Genomic DNA, 12,869 nt, shown 5'->3' on the forward strand with positions numbered 1-12,869 from the left:
ATCGGCTTATCATAAAATTTATTTTTACTTTAAACAATTATGAAAATTGGATTCTTTTACAAATACTCCCCTTCTTTCATTTGAGAATTTAAAATACTTATTAATTGATTTTTAAGTAAACTCATAAAATTCTAATTTTATATGTAGGTCAGGATTATGGGCTGAAGTGTTCTAATTCCTTAATCAAAGGTTGTCTAAATTTGAAATAAGATAGTAAGTCTGTTATGAGTGTTTTTGTTATTATTAATATTTTTGGTGGGAATAAATATACCGATTCCGTTACAAGTAGCTGATTTGTTGCTTAAGCGGTATAATAACTGCCACTGAGTCAATATTAAATCCTTTTTCCTCATTTAAATAGACCCATATTGATCAACGTTGTTCCAAATTATATACCGTTCTATATACATTATTAAACAATTTCAGTTACATTGTGATATAAATAATTGTTGGTACATAAACACACATGGCCGTTCTTTAAATTAACATTTTAGCTTGATGCCTTGTCATGGAAAAGAGATTTTTACTAGCAATATTATACATAATATTAAATCTGCTTTAAAAATTATATTCCCTTATAGCAGCTGTCATCACATTGTTTGGTCGTAACAAGTCTGCAAGTAAGACTAACCCCTGAAAATAAATATATTTGTTCTAAAGTTTCTGAAGTTACGTTCAATTAATTAATTAATTTTTCTTTCAGGTAAGGACCCAAACCAATACTGAGCCATAAAACCATTTCAGGTATGTTGACCAGGTAAGTGCACTCTTATCGAGTCTTATATGAGTCTAAGTAATTGATTGGTGTAAGTAAGCATGCACTTTAGTTTTAATTAGTGAGACTTTAAGATATTTTAAAATGCATTAAGGTTGACGTTCACAATTATTATAATCGATTGACAATGAACTTAAATATACCACTTATACAATTATTTGGTAGTGTAACTTCATAGCCAATTTAGGTCAACGTGAATTTCCTCCTGAGCCTTAATGTACTCTTAAAATATTGAAGTGCCAAGGGCTGAAATACGAAAACTGTACGAAAATATAAGAAAGAAAGAAATTTATTTCTCAAACAACACCTTACATACATACATACATTTAAGAAGTATATAATGAGAAATATTTAATATTATTATTGATAATATATATCATTATTGTTATCAATTGTTATTTATTAATAATTGATAATTATTATTATTAATAATTTATAATTATTATTATTAATAATTTATAATTATTATTATTAATAATTAATAATTATTATTATTAATAATTTATAATTATTATTATTAATAATGTATTATTAAAGAAGATCTTCGGGAGTTCTTCTCATATGAGCATTTTATCCAGAGCATTATTTAAGTACATTATTTCAGGTTCCACCCCAAAGAAAAACCTTTTAGTAGAAAGATAACAGTAACCTCCATTGTTGTTGACATTCCTAATGTTAAATGACGAATTACAACAGGCAACAGCGGCAGGCTTGACCAGTTTTACGCTAAGGGGCAAAGTTTCCTAACAGTTTTTTTACCAGATTCATTGGGTCACCGATTAAATTAAGTGCAACATCAAGAACAAAAATAACCCACTTTATTAGGTCGTCCTAGTTAGTATTGGCCGATTTCTCCCCATTTTCCCTCCTTTTGCAGGATCCAAGATCGATCAGCCATCATCTTCTGTCAATCTGTGATATGTATTTGTAATTTAAAGAGAGCTCGTTGTTACAGTTCAGTTCTCTTCCTCCGTTACCTACGTCTCAAAGAACCTAAGTAAAAAGTCACAATTCTTTTATAAAATGTCTTAAACCCAGGTCTAGAGACAAATCTTTATAACCTATGACGATTTATAGCACAGACGCATGGACCGGTTGCCCTTTCACATTTCGACTCTAATGACTAGTTTTATTTGTGGCTGCTTCTAAAATACTAACATAAACGTAACCTAACTTTACACGTGTGTAGACTTCATCAACGAACTTATAGGCTTCATCAACTTATAGGCTTATTTCTTGAATACTAAAATTGTTATCGGAGATCCAAAGAGTAACGATATAATATTCTAACAAGGCGACTACAAAAGTTGATTATATTTAACGAGGGTATTAGAAACCAGTGAAGCGTAGCCTGGAGGGATATATGAATACATCCTATATGTTAATTAGGCACCCTTGGAATGTCCAAGTAAAATTTAATTACGCACACAGATATACGATTCAAACTTTATATAACAGTATAAATAATAAAAACTCTTGTATCACCCTGTACAATCACTCTTTTCCCGGAAAGACTTTTTTTCGTATTTTGTACAACAAGAATATAGAAGACTGTCTCTTAATTTGAAAATAGTATTTTATATTATCCTATATATTAATATACAACTAAACAACTTTGCTGTGTTGATCAGATCGAACTCCCAAAATTATAGCTTTATAGATGTCACACAAGGCTTAACTCATCCTTTTCTTTCTTATAACATGCATTAAGCGATGAACTCTGAAAGATATCGTTAACTCCGGATCTTCATGCTAATCATTAGTTGGGTAAGTTGAAAGATAAGAATGAGAATCAATCACCGTTAGTAATAAACACTCAAGAGTAAATGAAATTAACTGAAAATTTAGATAAGACCTCCCTTGTTATATACAGAGTACTCGTGCATCAGTAATCACTGACAGTGGTAAATATAATTGAATAAACATCACAACTAACCGCTATTGAAGACAACGAATATGTAAATAATATTTGTTTCCTGTTGTTGATGAAGTGTTTGTATAATAAATTTTAGGTTAACTATACTGAAATACGTAGTTTAAATATAAACAACATTATAAGATTGTTTATCTACAAAAAATATGTAAATAATGTTTTCCAAGGAGTGTTTTCAAAATAAAAAATGAGTGTATTTTTATTTTTATTAATAAAAAAGAATAACTTGATTAAATAATATCTCTGGATTATCCTTAGAATCTAATTCACAATATTTCTGGTGCTCTTCTAATAAATTAATCATAAATCCAATATTTTGTGGCTTAAGGGGATAACTTACTATTGTAACCGCTGCAATAACGTTTGAAACTCACTGAAAAGAGATATTTATTGTGATTTTGCAGGCTAAATATTGTGACTTTGGAAATAAAGAATTAAATCGTGTAATATCATAGAAGAGCATATTATAATTGCCACGCATTGAAATCAACTAAAGCATTTCCAAACTTCGAAATTTAATGTGATAGCCTTATTAAATAACTAACTAAACATTGATATTTTCACAAAATTACAATATACAGTACGCAGTGTTCGTTGATGAAGTCTACACACGTGTAAAGTTGGGTTACGTTTATGTTAGTATTTTAGAAGCAGCCACAAATAAAACTAGCGATTAGAGTCGAAATGTGAAAGGGCAACCGGTCCATGCGTCTGTGCTATAACTCGTTATAGGTTATAAAGATTTGAAACTCGGTATATAGGTCCCATTTTGTCGAACTGTACAATTCCGGGATCAAAAGGTAAAATGGCAGCTCATTCATCTGTCTGTACGTTAACTCTTGATAGCAGATTCGAGGGATTTTGAAATATGGTTTATAGATCCCACTTTGTCCAAGGAAGAACTAATCAATCCTGTAGTCAAAATCTTAAATGGCAGTCTGTCCGTCTGCCATAATGTCTGGTATACATCTTTCGTTACGGTCTTTCGGTACTGCGATTCTCAGTTTTATCCGTTTACTTAATTACATTGTTTATGACTCAAAATAAACTAGTCTCTGATCATATTTAGGAATATGAGAGGTTAAACTATTTATACATTTTACATATTTAATTAACTCTCTTTGTGTACCTGTGACTGGAATATCAGATATTTCTGGCATATAAGTCAATGTGATTGCGTTTATCAGATAGCACTATATACGAGATATGTATTTTTTATTTAAATGGTCGACACATCAGCCACACACAAAAATTATGACAGGTATACTTCAATTTAAAAATAGGGCTAGAAACCACTCTTTTAGTGTGTTCCAGTTTGGACTTTGAAAATAGAGTAAGATGGCCTTCTTTTTAAAGACGAATATTCTTTTAGGGTTTTTGGCCTTCCTACTAAGATACATACCATAAGTAAAATTACTGTGCATATAATCATAATAAACACACAATAATATATCAGTTGTACGTTCTCTTCAAGGATCGAAGCAAAACGGTAAAGCTTGCTGCTCATCGTGTTACATTACGAACGTGATGCTCGAAGGAGCATACACCATTTATCACAAGACTGATAACCGATTTTTTTTGTTAAAAGTCCTGAGGACTGGTTAAAAACAAAATAAGTGAGCATTATTATAAATGTACATGAAACTGCGGACATGTCAGTTGGATGTTGATGATTGCATAGTACTAAGAGACAACATAAATTCATAATTATGTCTCCAAACTTGGACTTTGTATAGGCAATGAATAAGAAATGCAATCTACAATTGGTAATCGATGGTCTTGTATAAGTTGAAGAAGTGGAAATAGAAAGTTATGAGATATTTTATTCAGCTTATAAACTTTAAAAGATTGTGTCAATATAGTTAATCATGCTTGATGGTATGCATTTGCGTTATGACTTTAAAAATTGAACAAAAAGTTATTTTTAAAATTTTTACGTAATAAAACACTACTATCTTTCTTTCTTAATAATTTCAGCAACATTAAATAAGCATTAATCGCTTTTCAATGAAAACAAACAAACGTGTAATGTCGCATGTTGCAGAGTTGTGTAATGAGTTCTCTAATTCCTGAATTAAAGGCTGCCTTAACATTTTGTCTTATAGTGAGGTTTTACTTGCGTTTTCATTAGATTTATTGTTTATGGAGTGTACTAATACGCTTTTTTTCTTTTAAATATCAGGTTGGTAGCTTAAGTAATGTAATAACTGACTCTGGATTAAGATAAGATACTTTTCCTAATTTTCCATACTGACCAATGTTGTTCACATGATAAAGTTTTCTATGAAGTACGTCATTTAATATAACTACGAGTAGCTATTACCGGTTACATTGACATATACATAGTCTTATGTAAAAATAAACGAGCACGGCCATTATCTAAATTAACGTCACAGCTCAGTGCCTTGTTGTATGTGAGAGATTTTTACCATCAATGTGATAGTGAATATTAAAGCAGCTTCTAAAAACGAGTTTCCGAACGACTGGCACCACATTGTGCAAGCGTCACATGTCCACTGCCAAAAGCAAATCTCTGTAAATTTTTATTTTGATTTCTACAGTTTTTGTAACTAATTATTAAACTTTTCATTTAGGGACTCAAAGATAAGTCTAAATTAAGCCTTAAAACAACTTTAAGTATGCTAAATTAGTAATGAACTCTTTTAAAATTTTATATAAATTAATGTAATTGATTAGTAAGGTACAAACTTTTGCTCACAACTCCTATGTGTTGTATAACGACATATTGGATTTTAAAGAAAAAGTTTAACTTTGAATGAAAGAACCAATTTACCCTGCAAGGTTTGCTATATAATGTAACCATTTTCACAGAACATTTTTCCAATATGTCTTTCAATCCTTATAGAAGTTTGTCTTTAATCATATTCAATGTACCGCGTAAATAGATTCAACAGCATAAATGAAACGTCCCCGAAATATGAAAACATTGCCAAACACAATATTCAGGCTCGGCTGTGGTTGGCAGCTCGGTTACTTTTATTGGCCATTCCCGGGGAAATATTGTGGTCTGCATTTGCTTTCAGATGCAGATTTGCAATGCTTCTCGGGATCTGAGAACAGATTACACTAATAGTGTAAACCTTTTCTTTGCGTATAAATAAGAGTTTACGAATGTCCCATAATATATATCTCAAAGAAACCTCAAAGCTATTAATAGGGGCTTGTCATGTTACTAAGAGTGCAGATTTCAGTTATATCTAGAGGATACCCCTCCTAACTACAGTCATGATTATATTTCCTTCAATCATTCTTATCTAGAACCTAGCTATTGTATTCATACCTCTATCTCTTCTTGAGGGTACAATAAAATATAACTTACAAACAAGCAAGTAAAGGTTATTTGTAACTCATATGTACTGAAATCTGAGTATTAATAAAGTATACAATTCCTATAACTATGTGTATATAATAAATAGAATTGAGCTGTTAAAGCCAGAAGTAGAGTACAATACGCGGGCCCGGTTTGATATATCTAATAATCATGAATATTCCACACACACGCACACATGTATATATATATATATATATATATATATATATATATATATATAATAACTGTGATAGCAAAGTCGTAAATTTAAAACTCAAAATTAAAGGTCTGAAAAGAAAAAATCGACTACTTTAAGTTGCTATTTGTTGCTAACAAATAGTTGGTAGTAGAGCTCTACCCTTTCATAGCAGTTCAAGTATGTTATCAATCAAGCTATTTCTACACTAAACTAATTTTTTGTACAAAACAAAAAATATATTCATTTTTATTTGGAAAATATAGTTTATAACAAATATTATTATGACAGTGTGAAAATGCGGTTGCAGATGTTTTCCTACATTTATTAAAGTTAATTTTTATCCGATGATGGTATCGATGGTTGTAACTAAACAATTAACTTTTAATATCGATGTAGGACATAACTTTAGTATTTTGTCTATATAGACCATTATATTTGGATAGTCCAACCGTTAAACCAGTTCAGAGACAGCGTAATTTAAAAAATAAACCACTAAGAGTTGGTTTCTGCGACAGTAAATTAAACAATATTTAACTAAAGACACTTATTTAATATCCACACAACATATAAAACACATGGAGATAATTTAAATATACAAGTGTTTCGAAACTATAGATTTGAAATAGTTAGTGCTTAGAACTACCACATTTTATAGTGAAAGGAAACCTGAAATAAAGGAAGTTATAAATTTTCAATTTAAGTTTGCGTAAATATCCATATCTTAAATTTAAAGTTTATTGGATTCTATTCTTAGATGCACCTGTGACCTAATCCAGATTTGGAATCTAAAGTATGGACAGTCCCGGTAGAGTGGAGAAATGGCGGAGTGGCTGGCGGAGTCCTGGCGCGCTGACGTTACATTCCTTCTATCAGCTGAGGAATGTTGTAACACTCTTCTAAATTACAAGAACAACATCGTTATATATAAACCCACACATGGAATGTGCTGCATGTAGGTGGCATATTCACGTAACAGATAGAGAAACTCTGAAAAATAAAACTTAAAAATATAGAAAATAGTTTATATTTAAAATTTGACAGGATTGTTTAATTTCTCAGACAATATAATAAGACTACATTTAATAGACATTAGAAGATTTACTAAAAAATATAATACTGTATATTTTTGAATGTAATATATTTAGTATTGTCATTAACGTAAACATTCACAAATATGCTACATATTATGTATGTTCCTCTAGAAAATGCCATAAAAACTTTTAAAGAATAAAACTTACTTCTAAAAAGTACTTTTTTGTATTCAATATTTTTCTTTGTGTAAAGATAAGGTAACCATTTCCGTGAAAGCGAAGCGTAGATAAATATTATTATATTAAAAGAGAAAATATACCTGTTAAATTACATAATATTCGCTAATTATTTATAAATAGTAGTCATTTATTAATATTCAGTTTCACACAATTTGATAATAAAACATTATTTTTCAACCGCGACCTATGAAGGTTCCTTTCATACATGAATTTAAACAAAATAAAGATTGAGAGAAAGAGACCTATTACATATTAATTGACATTCGGCTTGTAATACTTGCTAAATATTTAAAAATGACAATATCTAAAAACAATTTAATAAAATTTGTATTACAAAAATGTACACACGCCGTTGAGACTAATCGTTGAATTTTTATTTTAATGATATCTTTTAGTGATATCTTTTCATAACGATCAACACGAAAACTCTATTCGCTATAAGAAAAAACGAAACTTACTCAACATGGATGGTTTAAATATCATCACTTGAAGTGGGGTGATGCCAACATAATACACCGCAAGAAGAAGTTTATCAAATGAAAACATTTTGAGGCTTCATACACAACATAGCCAAGTTGTATTACCTTGGCCACCAATATTAAAATAATAATTGACTAGGAAACCTAACAAACTTGTGACGAAATCAAAGCTCATCCAATACGATTCAGTCACAGGTCTTCCAACCTCCCTGGTGCGTGAGGCATGTGCTATGTAGTGGTCTTCGTTCTGTGCAGTCACATAGTTTGTATTCGTTCTCACCGAGTACTGTGCGAGTTCTAGCGTTTGTTCTGACGTATATGCTACAACTTTTACATACTACGTAGTGAATGAAACAGATTTTTCCCGGACATTTTCGATCGTGCAATGATACAAAAATCAGAACATTAAGTTTCGACATTTACAACTGATCTCTATCTTAGGTGAATAACCAACCTAACGCATAACTACAATCTAGGTTAAAATAAACAGATCTTAGAGCGTTGTGACACGATTGAATCACAACAAGCATGTTGTGTGTCAACTCCTTGCACACACTCTAAAAAACGCTAAATATTAAAACTGGATTAAAGAATACAGATTACAATTTATCTTCTGCACTGACCGACCAACCACAGAGAACTGACCAGAGGAAAATATTAATTGCCAATCGTCATGGAAAAAAGTACGGTAGTACAGAAGGAAGAAATGGGAGTTTTTTTATTATTAGTTTCTTAGCAGTTACCCGCAGCTTCGCACGTAATTTTGCAAGTATTGCACCTGTATGAAAACTTCTTGATCAAGTCAATAATATTTCCAATACCAATGATGAGTTTGCTCCTACGATCAACAAAATATGATAAGTGTATATTTATGGTCGTTTTAATTTTCTCCAGTTTTAGTATTTTTGTTCTAATCCTGATTTTTCCTCTCTCCCGATCAAGAAAATATATATACATACACAGCTCTGAGAACCCTATTTTTGGAAAAGACAACTTGGATAGGCTTCATAACGTTCTTTAAAGGTATAGTTAGAAGTAGTAAAAGTTAGACTACATTGTCTCGTATATCTGCACTGCTAGCAGTTGCCCTCCGCTGATTTGCTCACAATTTAGTAGACGTTGCACGTGTATGACCACTGCTGGTTCGAGTGAATTATACTTCCGACGTCAATGTTGGGTTTGCCTTATTAATACAATAGAGAAAATATGTCAAATATTTTATAATTATGACCATTGTAATTTTCTTAGTACTTAGTATGTTTTGTTCCATAGTTGATTTTGTTTTGATCCCGACTAAAGAAGTATAAGTCACAGATCCGAGAAGCCTACTTCTGTCAAAAAAGAATTAAAATGGGTTTTATTTTAGTCTTTAAATTTATAGTAAAGGTTGTTGAATATTTTATAAAATTTATAGCTGTATAATTGTTACATTAGTTTCAAAAGAAGAGTCCAGCGAAATTTCATCTAACATACATGTAGTTCTTGCCGACTGCTTCAAAAGGAGTCTTTGGAGTAAAATTACTAAGTTAAATAGTGACATTGTCTTTTAGATTCAATACTTAATATTTGATTACAAATACAACGTATACATTGAATTACAAGTATAGTAACAACGACACAGTTCTTTTGGTTCTCTATAAACTTAAAATATTGTTATTATGTTAGAGCACAGAGCTAGAATTGGTACTTTAATTCCAAATCGCAGTCCAGCATATCCAAATCCAGTTCTTGCCGAGTTCGGAGTTAAATTATGGCCATTTTATGCTTAACGACATTTTATAAAGTAGATTACTATTTAATTTCCTTTAAAATGAGGTTCATAACGTATTATATTGGCTTCATACCATTTCATAAAATTTTTTGAAGTGAAAACTTCTTTAGGCGCGTTGAGCGTTTTGGTAGAGGGTAAAATCCTCGGTTCGCGTCACCGACATGCTAATGATACTAACCTGCATGAAAAAGTCAGTCTCGCTGTGTTTTTTAACCGTAGACTTGGCCGCGGACTACTAACCTGCATGAAAAAGTCAGTCTCGCTGTGTTAAAACTGTCCCGGCGGAGTATGAAAACAGACTGCGAAAATCAGTGACCTTTACGGCTTCCTCTCGCGATTTAAAAGTGAAGCCAATGTCGTACAATTCTGTAAGATGCGTCAAATTAAAGCTCTTAATATTGGCAATCTATTGGTTACATTTTTAAATATTAAAAAAATTTCGAAATAATTTTGATTATTGTTTACATTTTACATAGCGTTTACAATGACAAGAAAAAAGTAGTAAGCGAGGATTTTTTTATGTTTTGGTCAGACAAAATTTGTCAGCGAGAAAGTTGTGTGAAAATAGATGAATATTTTTTTTTGTAATTTATCATTTTTTTTTATTGGAAGTTTAGTTTAGCCTGTAGTAGCGTATGAAGTGATGAGTGAACGTTTCTGCCGGAACTGTAGTTGGCGCATTGGCTCACTGATACCGTATTAACTCAATAAATTAGTTTATTGTGCAATAAAAATACCTTTACGAAAGAACCAAGTTAATTTAACTAATTTATTAGTTTTAAAAATATTGTGGGTTTAATTGTTATTGCAATTATATACTTTATCCGTAGCAATAACTGTATTATTTACAACGGTGTTCAACTCACTGTTGTTCACTCGGTGTTTACTCACTTGTATTCTATGTTTATTAATATTTAACCTCTTCATCATGAAATGAGTATTATTACGGTATAAGATTTATCTTACTAGCGTGGTAAAATAGATTTCTAGTTATTTGATAATATATTTTCGTGGATTTTAAAATTGGAAAATTAAAAAAATGTTATAATAATTTTAGATTTTATGAAATGTGTTCATTTATTGTTTTTATTAAGATATTGTTAAGATAATTGTATATTAATTATTTTTTCAACCACTTTGTATTTATATTTTGTTCATGATTTGTTTAACCCATCATATGTAACTAATAAATAAAACATAAAAAATTTCATATAATTTTTGCATATAGTTTTAATTACTCTCAACTTAATAGTTCCGTTTTCACTTCTATCGGCAGTCCCACGACTGCTACTGTTGTTTATCAATAATAAAGTGCAATTATGGCTTTTCTGATAACACCTTTATTGTGTTTTCTTTGTGTTCGTTCAATGCGTTCCTTACGTTTAATGGTATTTTTGTCTCACCTATATATTTTCTTTTACATCAACATGTTTACGTTAAATGAAATTTTTGGAGTGCTGGAGTCTTTTTCTAAGAGTTTCGTCTATTTTGAACACAGTTCCTCTTAACCACTCTAAAATTTTTTTCCGAGAAACCCACCACATAAGGGTTTAATATAAATTCAAAGTTATGTATATTCTGATTTACTGACTAGGAATGGTTTTCCTGTTTCGTTTGCACTTGTTTGTCATGGATTGAGAGTATCCTTTGTGTCTAATATCCAAATAAACTTACTAAAGTTTTCTATTTATGCATTTTTACCTATGCATAAGCTCTTTGCTCTATCAAATGACGAGTAGGCCATTACTTATTTGCCAGAATATAGATGGTTTTATTGACAGTTACACATTTTACAATATGTTTTCTTTAAAAAAATCATAGTCAAGGATACTCTATTCTTTAATACACATGTACAAAAAGGAATCTTGTTTTTGACTTTCCCTTCCATTGTGAGGTGGATGGAAGGAGAAATACTATTAATGTGATCTACACCCTCATTTAATTCAATGTCCCCATGAGAACGAATAACAAAATTATCATCCATATATCTCCACCATATCTTCGGTTTGAACTACGTTTGAGAGCAAAAACTTTTCTCAGACTCCTACAAAAATATATTAGCGAAAATAGGAGGCTGTATAGAACCCATGGGCATACCCCTTCTTGATAGTAAATTTGATTCCCTAACTATAAATATTTACACTGACTTCTAACTGTTGTATAAATACTGCTATGTGAATTTGCATTCTTTCATTTAATATTTGGTATTATTTGAGACGTGATTCAATGATTCAAAGAGTTTATGAAACTGGCACATTTGTGAATCAATAGTGTCAAAAATTACTAGCTTTTCAACTTCAAGGATATTTACCGTTCTATAACATTCTTAGAATGTTTTATAAAAAGTACTCCGTTGTCAAAGTAAGTTTAGTGTGTTGCAATTTTATCACCAAACACTGTTGTTTTAATATTTTGTGCTATTTTACCCTTATTTCAAGGTTTATTGACACCTGATTAAGAGGTTCCATATCAATCCTGGAAATGTAATGTTTTATTTTTGTAACATTACGATTGAATATTCAAAAAATCGTATTAGTAATTGTAATTATTATTTCAGCTAAATATTTAGTGCAAGATAGATAAAAAAACAGTACATGAGAATATCAAGCAGCCTAGTAATCATGTATTTATTACTTTGCATTTCAAGATAAATATTCGTTTTTATATACCACAATATGAGTTAAATTATAGTTCTTTTAGTATTTTTTAAAAACTTTTCCCAAGAGTTTAGCTTCAAGCTTTGTATATTGAGAGTATATGACGTACATGCTTCCGTCTAACAAATAATACGTCTCTGGAAGCAGTGACATTCACACAAAGACCCATTGTCACTCAACTTCGAAGGCGTTTAAGTTCACAGTTGGTACGTGAATCCGTTATAACTTTCCTAATTGCTTACGACATCTGACAATCCCTGCAATTTCGATGACAAGGACTCGGTTGACGTTAAGTATCGTGGATACACGATATCTATGTTATTTTGAGAGCTCGCGCTCATTGAAGGAAATTAATTAGTTCTTTAAAATGAACATTTTGAAATGCATTAGTATAATTATTTCTGTGAATTTTGACAAAGTATTCCACAAAGTTTTGGAGACTTAAGTATTAAC

The sequence above is a fragment of the Homalodisca vitripennis genome, chromosome 5, assembly GCF_021130785.1.
Source record: "Homalodisca vitripennis isolate AUS2020 chromosome 5, UT_GWSS_2.1, whole genome shotgun sequence".
Taxonomy (NCBI): domain Eukaryota; kingdom Metazoa; phylum Arthropoda; class Insecta; order Hemiptera; family Cicadellidae; genus Homalodisca; species Homalodisca vitripennis.